Source organism: Eschscholzia californica, unplaced genomic scaffold, assembly GCF_041429995.1.
Source record: "Eschscholzia californica isolate CP2 unplaced genomic scaffold, dmEscCali1.0.p SCAF_2, whole genome shotgun sequence".
Taxonomy (NCBI): Eukaryota; Viridiplantae; Streptophyta; class Magnoliopsida; order Ranunculales; family Papaveraceae; genus Eschscholzia; species Eschscholzia californica.
Window position 1 is genome coordinate 20,967,220 of NW_028238309.1, and position 11,658 is coordinate 20,978,877.

The window sequence follows — 11,658 nt, forward strand, 5'->3', positions numbered from 1 at the left end:
TATGACTATTATTGTTCTTTATCTTCTTCCAGTTGTCCTCTATATAGTTATAGCACTCAGGATGCGACATCCAAGTTCTGATGAATTTAAAAGGTTTAGGTTTACTAAATCTAGAATCTTTACTCTCCAGGAGTATGGGTAAATGGTCCGACCCCACCGTGTTTAGGTGCGAGATACCATAAGTGTTAAAGTTATGGAGCCACGAATGATTAGCAAGGGCCCTATCTAATCGTTCCTGGATCAGATTTTCACCATATTGCTTGTTACTCCAGGTGAACGGATTGCCCTGGAAGCCGATATCAAGAAGATCAAGTTCACTAATGATCTCCTTCACTCTATCACTGTTTGAATTAGCCCCTTCATTGCCTCCATCCTTCTCCGCCTTGTCCAGAATGCAATTCAAATCACCAATCATGATCCAAGGGGAGTCTCTATTAGCATTAACGTCTCGAAGGATCTTCCAGGGCTTAATCTTGTTTTTACTGTAAGGGGACCCATAAAAACCGGTAATAGTAATATGATTTTTATTATTATGGTCACTAATTTTGACTTGAATCATATTACTATCCGAGTAGTCAACTTGAACTTTTAAGTGATGTTTCCAATAAAGTGCAAGTCCACCAGCTTTGTTCTTAGGTTCCATCATATAACTAGTATACTCCTTGGCTATAGGTATGTGTTTGTTGATGGTGGACGTCTTGTTCTTCGTCTCAGACAAGAAGATAAGATCTGGTTGGTGTTTACGAACTAAGTTAAGAAGATGCTTCTTGGTCCTAAAGGCAGAGGTGCCTCTAATATTCCAGCTTAATATAGTCGGGTGCTCCATATGACCCTAATTCTAAGGGCACCACCCCACACTCAAGCCCAACAGCCAGGCGACTAATCCTACAATCTCGCAGGAGCACCGAAGAAGGAAGGAAGAAAGACCCAACTGAACACTATGAGATGAAACAGAAAGAACGACAAAGAAAGAACAGAAGTAGGTAGAATAATTAACTAATGACAATATAACTATTCTTTAAAGATGAAATCGCCAATATAACTAAGTAAAACAAACTAATGCAGCTAAAATATCAAACTAACATTAAACTATTAACATATAAAAGTCCCAAGGCTTACAACTAACAAAGTAAACAGAGTATCACTGATGACAACTTGAAACAAACCAGCTAACTAGCAGTGAAATAAACAAAAGAAGTCGATTATCTTATACTAATCGACACAAAAAAACCTGCCACCAACTGTCCAGATTATGCAAACTCAAACCATAGATAACTTATAATAAGAAAACAGAAATAGACACTAAACTAACACACAAGAACTGAACCACCAAGTTAAGATTGAGAATTGGACTGCCCATCTTCACCCACGCCCTTTGCAATCAAGTTATGTTCAGGTGACTCTAAGAGAGAGTCAGCAAAAAGATGCCTCCTTCTTTCCTCCTGGCTGTCCACTGATTCAGGAGGTGGACAATACCAACTTTCTGGGATAATGGGGGATAGACTCAACGAATCAGAAGAATTACTGGAGGACATGTTACTCTTTCTAGTGACTCCCGAAGAACTGCCTCCTCTCAACATCTCTCTTTGCTTCTTCTTATGATATTCTCTAAATTCACCCTCTTCCACTTTAACCTCTATCAGTGAGTGACCTTCCTTTCTCTTACCTCTATACTGGAACAGCTCATGGGGAGGAATAGGAGACTCATGTATCACAGGAGCTGTGGCTACTGAGATAGCCCAAGTAGGAGGGGTAGAGGGAATAGGTGGGGTAACTTCCATGGGAGAGAATACTTGATGAAAATTAGGACGAATACAAGGAGTAAGGGGGTGTTCTATGATCCTACAAACATGACATATAGCTTTAGGAAAACGAGCATAGCTGAAGTTGACCGGCTTACCTCCATCAGTGAAGATCGAATTGAGGGTAGCTAAGAGTGGTGTTCGAACATCATACATGAATTGAATCCTAATGTATGAGTTCTTCACCATGCTAAAGTTTTTAGGCTGAACCTGCATTATTCGACCCATGCACGAAAAGATAATCTCAAGATCATGTTGATTCTGAATCGAGGAGGGAAGACCAGTAAAGCTACACCACATAGGCTCTTGCATCAGAACAGGGAGCTCTCCTGATAGAGGGAATTCCACTTCCTGCATCACCACTAACAGACCTCTGATAATCCAAGGTCTCCCTTGATTGATCTCATTCATCACAATGCTATTCCTCGGCTGAATAGAGAAATAGTTATGACCCATGTTGACCGGATCGATTTTGCTCTCCCTGGAAAATTTGGATTGATATGATAAGTTTCTCCTAATGAAACCTATCCCATAGTTGTAATGGCAACATAATCTCGCCACAAAACCCGAAGTAATTTCTTGGAGCTCTATATCCTCTACTGGTTTCGGGTAAGTAATCGTTAATTTGCCATACTCCGACAGATTAAGCTGGATAGCCATGTTACTAGAGAGCTTTTCAATGTCTATATCAGAAGAACGAGACGACATTAATAGAAAGAGGAAGAAGATAAAGGTCACTTTCTCAGGGTGGGTGTGAGAAGAAGATGAAAAACAAGAGAAGAAATAAAAGAGAAGAATATAAGGACTCAGTTCTCGGTAACCTCCAAAGAAGATCTTTGAGAACTGCACCAGCCAAAGATCTTGAAATCCCCAGACGATCATTATACTTTCTTCTCGGGAATAAGGGAGAGAGAGGAATGTCCAGAGGGTCAATGAAACCATCAAGGAGAAGCAGCCAGGAGTAACTACCACTTCGGTTCGGGCCATGCAATAAGGAGGGGGGGGGGGGGGGGAAGATGAACAATCCAATTTCTCACAGACTAAGTATGACACATGTTAGAGCAACAGTAAATAGCAATTAATGAAGATCCAGACTAACCTTGGTTTGTGTAAATGCGTTGATTGTTCTTCACCCGTCTCTTGCTGTTTCCTAGATGGTTTCGACCAAGGTCTTTTATATCACAAAGATGAAAACTTACAGAGGACATTAGTGTTGGAAGGTCCACTCCACTCGGCCAAACCGAGTGGACTTGGTCCAAATAGGAATCCTACTACAACTAGGATTCCTTAGGTATTAGGATTATAGTTTAGATTAGTTTAGGATTAGTTTAGATAAGTTTTGATAACTTAAAACTCTATCATCATGTAAACCTATATAAAGAGATCCATACATAATGTAATGTACAAGTTGTAAGTGAATAACAAAACCAAGGTATTTAACTAAACTATTATCTCTCGTCACTATCAACCATTCTCCTTCTCGGCCTTCACCTGAAGCTCCCTTCATCTTCTCGGTTATCTATCCGAGATCATCATCTCCTTCTCTCGGTCTCTCGGCTATCATAACCGAGACACAATCTTCTTCACTCTCGGTTATACCCGAGCATCACCACTCTCGGTTTTCACCAAGAGTCGTCACATACCTCTCGGTTATAGCCGAGACACTCTCTCTCTTGGTCATCAACCGAGAACATCACCTTCTTCATCTCCACTCATTTTACTCGAGTGTGTTTTATTATTCAAAGGTTTAAACCTTTTCACATGGTATAAGAGCCTTCAAATTTTTTTTTGAATCATGACTACTCCCGAAACTTCGGAAACTTCTCAAATTCACACTAATCTCAATAGTGGGCCGTTTGATGTTCACCATTCGGATTCTCCTACTACTATTCTTATTACACCACTTCTAACCGGTGATAATTACTCCTCATGGTCTCGAGGAATGTCAAAAGCTTTAAGGGCAAAGGGCAAACTAGGTTTCGTAGATGGAAGCATCGATAAACCCACCGATCCTAATGAATTAGAACAATGGGGACGATGTAACGATCTCGTTTCTAGTTGGCTTATTAATTCGGTAGACCCACCTCTTCGATCATCTATCTTATATGATGAGACGGCATCCGATATATGGAAGAATCTCTTTGATAGATTTCATCAAACCAATGCTCCTAAAATCTTTCAATTAAAGAGAGCTATTTCTTGTCTCAAACAAGAGAATTTAGACGTTTCTACATATTTTACACATCTCAAGGCTCTTCAAGATGAACTCAATTCCTTGCTAATCACCGAGCCTTGTATATGTGGTCATGGTCGCTCTTTGGTCGAAAGAACCAACCAAGATAGAGCTATGGACTTTCTTCAAGGTCTTAATGACCGGTTCTCATCAATTCGGAGTCAAATCTTGTTAATTGAACCCTTCCCTTCAATTCTTCGGATACATTCACTTATCAAGCAAGAAGAGGTTCAGCAAAATCTCATTACTCCCATGAATGTTGACTCTAATACTGCTGCCCTTGCGGTTGGTTCCAACGATTACTCACATAACCGATTCAACGGTTCCGATAGACAACGTACTAAACGTCCTCGACCTTTTTGCGAAAATTGCAAAATTCATGGACATGATGTTTCCTCATGCTACAAATTACATGGGTATCCACCCAACTATGGTCAACGTGGAAGGAACCGAACACGACAGGATGCCGTGACTGCCTCGGTTATGGACAACAATGGTTTGGCCATGAACCATAACGGCTCGGGGGTGCCTGCAGCGTCATCTTTTACTAATGAGCAATATCAAGGTATTTTAGCATTATTGGACTGCAATAGGCAACCAACCGACCACTCTAACGGCACCAACAAGGATCCCCTCATCAATCTCACAGGTAAGTACTCTTCTTCTTCTCATCCTCCATGGGTTATTGATTCAGGAGCCGCTAAACATATTTGTTCCAATCTTTCAAGATTCTCTTCTTATTCCCTTGCACCAGCGGATTTATATGTCCGATTACCGGACGACTCCCGAGTCAAGGTTGATCATATTGGTACCATCTATTTTACGAATAGATTTTATTTAAAGGATGTTCTTCACATCCCTTCTTTTCAATTTAATCTCATATCTATATCTCAGATTTATAAATCCCTTCGTTGTACCGTCCTATTTGACCATGATTTGTGTCTTTTTCAGGACCGAAAAACGAAGACGGAGATTGGGCATGGTAGTCTTCATGACGACCTTTATTTCCTTCGCACGGAGCGTCCCATCCTTTCAGTTTCAAATTTAGTTCGAGATAATTCTAGTCATGAGTCTTTTGTTTTATGGCATTGCCGTCCTGGCCACCCATCTTTTTCACGTTTTCAATATTTTAATTCTAGACTTCCATGTATGAATTTTAATTTTTTATCAAATAAAGTACCGTGCGAATTATGTCCTCTTTCTAAACAAAGTCGCTTACCTTTTCCAAATAGTACTACTACTTCTTCAAGTATATTTGATATAGTACATATGGATTTATGGGGTCCCTTTCCGGTCCCCTCCACCTCCGGGTGTCGTTATTTTTTAACCCTTGTTGACGATTTTTCACGTTGTACTTGGATATTTCTCATGAATTCCAAATCGGACTCAAAAACGTTAATTATGAATTTCTCTAATTACGTTCACACACAATTCAATTGTAACATTAAAACAATTCGAACGGACAACGGATCCGAGTTTATGAATAATTCTCTACAACGTTGGTTTCTTGAAAAGGGAATTTCCCACCAACGTAGTTGTACCTATTGATGGCGGCCATCACCATAGTGGGCCTCTCGGCCAGAGTACCAACGGGCCTAACGGCCAAGTTACCACTTTAGTATAGTTCCAAGTTTAGGTATTTAGGGTTTCTATGTTTTAGTATCTTAGCAATCAAGGAAAGTATCTTTAATAGTTATCTTATGTCCTTATTTGAGTCTATCTAGGAAAGTCTAATCTCTATAAAAGAGAAGTCAGGTCTGTCTTTTAGTTATTGAATTGAATCATCAAATATAAAATCTCCTTGATTGCATCTTCTTCTTTATTTATTTCAGTTATTCTTCGTTTATTCATCGTTTAATCGTTATTTTATCCACTTTATTTCATTAGTTTAGTTTATAACAATGGTGGATTCCATTACTTTTACGCTTCCGCAACAATCTACATCAGCTGGTATTCAGATCTTCAAGAATCTGGGAACAGATAAATTTTTTTTGGATACTTCTCATCTTGGATGTTGGAATAATCTTCCGCGTTTAGGTTGGGATCCTTTTCGAGATGCACGTCAACTCTATGTTGATCGAAAAGATCAAAATAAAATTAATGTCGTTTCCAAAATCCCTATGTTTGATTGTCAATATCATATAGATTTTTGGATTCAACAGATAGAAGATTTTTTCAGAAATCAAGGTGTTAATGGTGAAGATAAGGTTTTTCTCGTTGAACAACACTTGTCTAAGAGAGTCTATGAAAAATTTAACGAGATGCAATGGGGACTCGTCGATCAAGGAAAAGAATTCATCGATGATTGGCCTCAATTGAAAGATATTTTTAGGTAAGTTTTTCTTCCTTTAGATGAATACTTATCTTATATAGAATCTCAAATTCAATCGGACAAATTATTTTCCGAAATTCATTCGACTACCATGGTCAATACTATCAAAGGAGATATTCTTGACAAAAGGAACAAAATTCTATCAACGACCGAGGAAGAAGACGGGAGTAATTTTCCTTCATCAAACCTAAACTCTATTCGAGATATGACGAAACAATGTCCGGACCAAATATTTGTTTCATATGCGATTCCGGAAGAAGAAATCCTCGTTTCGAATCACAAAATTCTTTTACATCAAATTGTGTCGTCATTGATTTCATCTCTTAGAATTCAATTAAACCCTAGTTTTTGGAAAGATTGTGTTGGTTATGCTATTCAAACTCTCAAAGTTAATTCTCTTGTTAATTATTTTTTACCCGGCGAATCACGACCATCTTTCATGGCTCTTATATCTTTCAACTATAAAGAAGTAATAAAAGAGGATGATTCCGTTGATATTAAACAAGAAGTTCACAACAATACTCTTTCACTGTCGGTGAAAGAAAAAGAAATCAATCAGCTTCTGAGTCTTATTATCAATGTTTTCCATAGTAACAAAGAGATCTTGCTTCGTGAATTAATTTGTAACTCTTCTGATGCGTTGGATAAGATCAGATTTGCAAGCTTGACAGATAAAAGCAAGCTGGGTACTCATCCTGAACCCGTCAGCAGAATCGTTCATGATAAAGTAAATAAGACTCTCTCGATCATTGATAGTCGAATCCGAATGACGAAAGTCGATTTGGTGAACAATTTGGAAACAATTGCGAAATCTGGAACGAAGGAATTCAGGGAGGCATTACAAGCAGGAGCAGATGTTAGTTCTTTCATGAATACTTCTCTTCACAACAATTCTTCAATTGAGGAAATTATAGGTACAGGGAAGATGCAGCCTACACCGGTTTCTAGTTCAATGACATGCATAGATTTAGAAAATTCTCTTGCTTGCCATGGAAGTACAAAGAGTCCCGAATCTATTGTTGTTTGTGCTCTCAAAAAGTTAGCCGAGAAATACGACCACATGACTTCTAAAGATCACGGAGTTACTAGAGACTTTTGGACAGAGAAATTTGAAGCGCCCGTGTGGGGTGACCATTACATACGAGAAGGCCATAGGCGTAAAGGTAAACACATATTTCTTGGTCAATATGATAATAAGGAAAAGGCAACTCAAGCTTTTGACCGTGTAGCTCTCAAATATGGGGGTTTTATTACTTTTAACACTTCTGTATCATGTGATAATGAGAGCAGGGATTCCTATACATCTAGTAAGAAGACATTTGAGGTAAACCTAGATAATGGAACATTGGAGGAATTGAAGAAGAGAGCTGCTACTGATAAGAATGATTTAGTAAAGGTGTTGTTTGAGACAACCCTTTTAACATCTGGGTTTAGTTTGGATGACACAAACACAATTGCTAGAAGAATTCATAGGATATTGAAACATGGGCTGCTTGATGAATTGATAAAGTTGTTTGTGCCAATGCCGAAAGCAAATCTGCAAGCGAATCAAGTCACTTTCGCTTCTGATTTTTCTGGTTATAGTCATGGTAGTTTTGTCAAGAAGGGCTTAGAGATTTTAGTGGCTACGAAGGAAAACAACATAGTTGAGTTAGATGAAGAGCATTACTCTTTTGTTCTCGATCTCTTATGTCGTTCGATGAGAATTACTTATGCATATGATCTTGTGAAAGAGATTGGTGTAGACGTTGATGCCCATCACTTGTTCGATAAATTGTTCCTTCAAGTTCTTAACACGACAACTTATGATAAAGTTTTGGTTTATAAACTTCACCATGATGAACGTGGGAAGATGATTCAAGTTGTTATTGAAAGGAAAGATACAGAAAGAGTGATAAAGTGGTTGCCGAAATTCAGAGTTGATTTTTCCATAACGATTAATCTGGTGTTTTTCATCGAATTACTAGATGACGGAAGATGTAGAAATTTGTTAGAAGTTTGTTTCTTACAATTGATTTTGCAGGATCTTTCGCATCATGAGTTTTGGATTTTAGTTGGTGATTTGATCCTTATTTGTCTTCTTCCAATTTTCGACAAATCTCGCGCAAAGTGGGAACTAAGGATTGCCTTCAAAATCGTCGTCAATGACACCTTCCACATCGCTGATATATATCCGTATTACCTGGGCGATCTGCTTTATGACAACACCAACTTGGGGGCAAGTTGTTCCGCAGCGGGGGAGTATGATGGCGGCCATCACCATAGTGGGCCTCTCGGCCAGAGTACCAACGGGCCTAACGGCCAAGTTACCACTTTAGTATAGTTCCAAGTTTAGGTATTTAGGGTTTCTATGTTTTAGTATCTTAGCAATCAAGGAAAGTATCTTTAATAGTTATCTTATGTCCTTATTTGAGTCTATCTAGGAAAGTCTAATCTCTATAAAAGAGAAGTCAGGTCTGTCTTTTAGTTATTGAATTGAATCATCAAATATAAAATCTCCTTGATTGCATCTTCTTCTTTATTTATTTCAGTTATTCTTCGTTTATTCATTGTTTAATCGTTATTTTATCCACTTTATTTCATTAGTTTAGTTTATAACAATGGTGGATTCCATTACTTTTACGCTTCCGCAACAATCTACATCACCTATACACCTCAACAAAACGGAGTTGTTGAGCGCAAACACCGTCACATTCTTGAAGTAGCACGATCTTTACGTCTTCAAGCTCATCTCCCTCTTTCTTTTTGGGGAGAATGCGTTCTAACCGCCGTCTATCTCATTAACAAGTTACCTACACCTATTCTTGATGGAAAATCACCTCATAAAGTCCTCATGGGTTCTCCTCCGAATCTTTCACACTTACGTGTATTCGGATGTCTTTGTTATGCCCGAATTCCTTTGGTCAAAACTAAGATGGATGCTCGTTCTTCCGCCGGCATCTTCCTTGGTTATCCAAATGGACAAAAGGGTTATCGAATCTATGATATCTCCACCCGACGTATTTATATTTCACGTGATGTGACTTTTATTGAAAACCGATTCCCGATGTCATCCACACCGATGGAACAACCCTCTTTCTCGCGTCCGGAACCCTTCATCACCATCGACGACGACGACGACACATTTGTCTTTCCGACAAACGATAAAATTCGATCCATCCCACCGGCGGACAGCAGCAGATTCACTGATGAATCTGCTGTTCCTGTCCCCGGGAGTCTGGATTCAGCGTCAGGGGTGCCTTCAGACACCCCTGCTGGCCCGACTTCAGGTCCAACTGACAGTGGACCGCCTACCCCATCAGGGGTGCCTTCAGCAAACCGTAATGAAGACCCCGGTCCTGGTGTGCCTCCAGAACGGTCTATTCCACCACCGAGCAATGACTTTTCATTGCCGAATCCTCCACCCGACGTCTGGAGCTCCGACTCCGTCGTTGCCGATTCCGGCCGACCGGTTCGGTCTCGCCGCCCACCTAGTCATCTAGACGACTATGTGTGTTCAAATACTAACACTGTTAAATATCCTCTTGAAAACTATTTTTCCATTAACTCGTTTTCAAATTCTCATCAACAATTTCTCTCTTCGGTTTTATCGTCTACCGAACCAACCTCTTTCACTCAAGCAATGAAGTCCCCCCATTGGAAGGAGGCCATGGCCAAGGAAATCTCAGCCTTGGAAGAAAATAAAACCTGGACAATCACTGGTTTACCACCCGGCAAAAAGCCCATCGGTTGCAAATGGGTGCATAAAATTAAATTCAAATCCGATGGATCTATAGAGCGATATAAAGCCCGCCTAGTAGCCAAAGGCTACACCCAAATCGAGGGGTTGGACTATAATGACACTTTTGCTCCAGTTGCTAAATTAGTGACCGTTCATGTCCTTCTTTCTCTTGCCGCCATTAAAGGGTGGAATCTCCATCAATTGGATGTCAATAACGCCTTTCTTCAAGGCGACCTTCATGAAGAAGTTTACATGAAATTACCCCCCGGTTTTTCATCTCAGGGGGAGTCTAAAGTATGTCGTCTCCATAAATCTCTCTATGGTCTCAAACAGGCCTCTCGACAATGGTTTTCTAAATTTTCCTCCGTTCTCATCGAACGTGGCTTTTCTCAGTCTAAAAGTGACTATTCTCTTTTTACTTTTAGATCTCACTCCACTCAAATCTATGTCCTTGTCTACGTAGACGACATAATTATCACGGGAAATAATGATCATGCTATCTCCTAGTTAAAAATATTTCTGAATAAAGCTTTTTCACTAAAAGATCTGGGCCGTCTGCAGTACTTCCTTGGTATCGAAGTATCTCGCTCATCACAAGGCATATTTCTATGTCAAAGGAAATATGCTCTTGATATTTTAAAAGATTCTGGACTCACCGCTGCACGTCCTTCTGAGTTTCCCATGGAACAAAAACTACGTCTCAGTCCCACCGACGGTACACCTTTACCAGATCCGTCAATTTACCGTCGTCTCATAGGCAGATTACTTTACTTAACGGTTACACGGCCGGATATCACCTTCGCCGTAAACAACCTCAGCCAATTCATGCAAACACCTAGCCAAGTACACTTAGACGCAGCTCATCACGTTCTACGATACTTGAAGGGTACTCTTGATAAAGGAGTCTTCTTATCCGCAGACAACTCTCTCCATATTACAAGATACTGTGATTCGGATTGGGCTGGCTGCCCTTCAACCCGTAGATCTACTACTGGATATTTCACAATGTTGGGTTCCAGCCCTCTCTCCTGGAAATCAAAGAAGCAACCCACAGTTGCCAAATCTTCGGCAGAAGCAGAATATCGAGCTTTAGCCATCCTCACATGCGAATTACAATGGCTAAAGTATTTACTACTTGATTTTGGAATCGACCACTCTGACCCGATGACAGTTTACTGTGACAATCGGGCCGCTCTCCACATTGCTGATAATCCCGTCTTCCACGAACGTACAAAACACATTGAGATAGATTGCCACATCGTTCGTGAAAAGATTAAAGACAACGTCATTGCCACACGCTTCACCAGTACAGAAAATCAGTTAGCGGATATCTTCACAAAGCCACTTGGGGCAGAACCGTTCAAGAACATTATTGGCAAGTTAGGCGTTACTTCCATTCCCGCTCTAACTTGAGGGGGAGTGATGGAAGGTCCACTCCACTCGGCCAAACCGAGTGGACTTGGTCCAAATAGGAATCCTACTACAACTAGGATTCCTTAGGTATTAGGATTATAGTTTAGATTAGTTTAGGATTAGTTTAGATAAGTTTTGATAACTTAAAACTCTATCA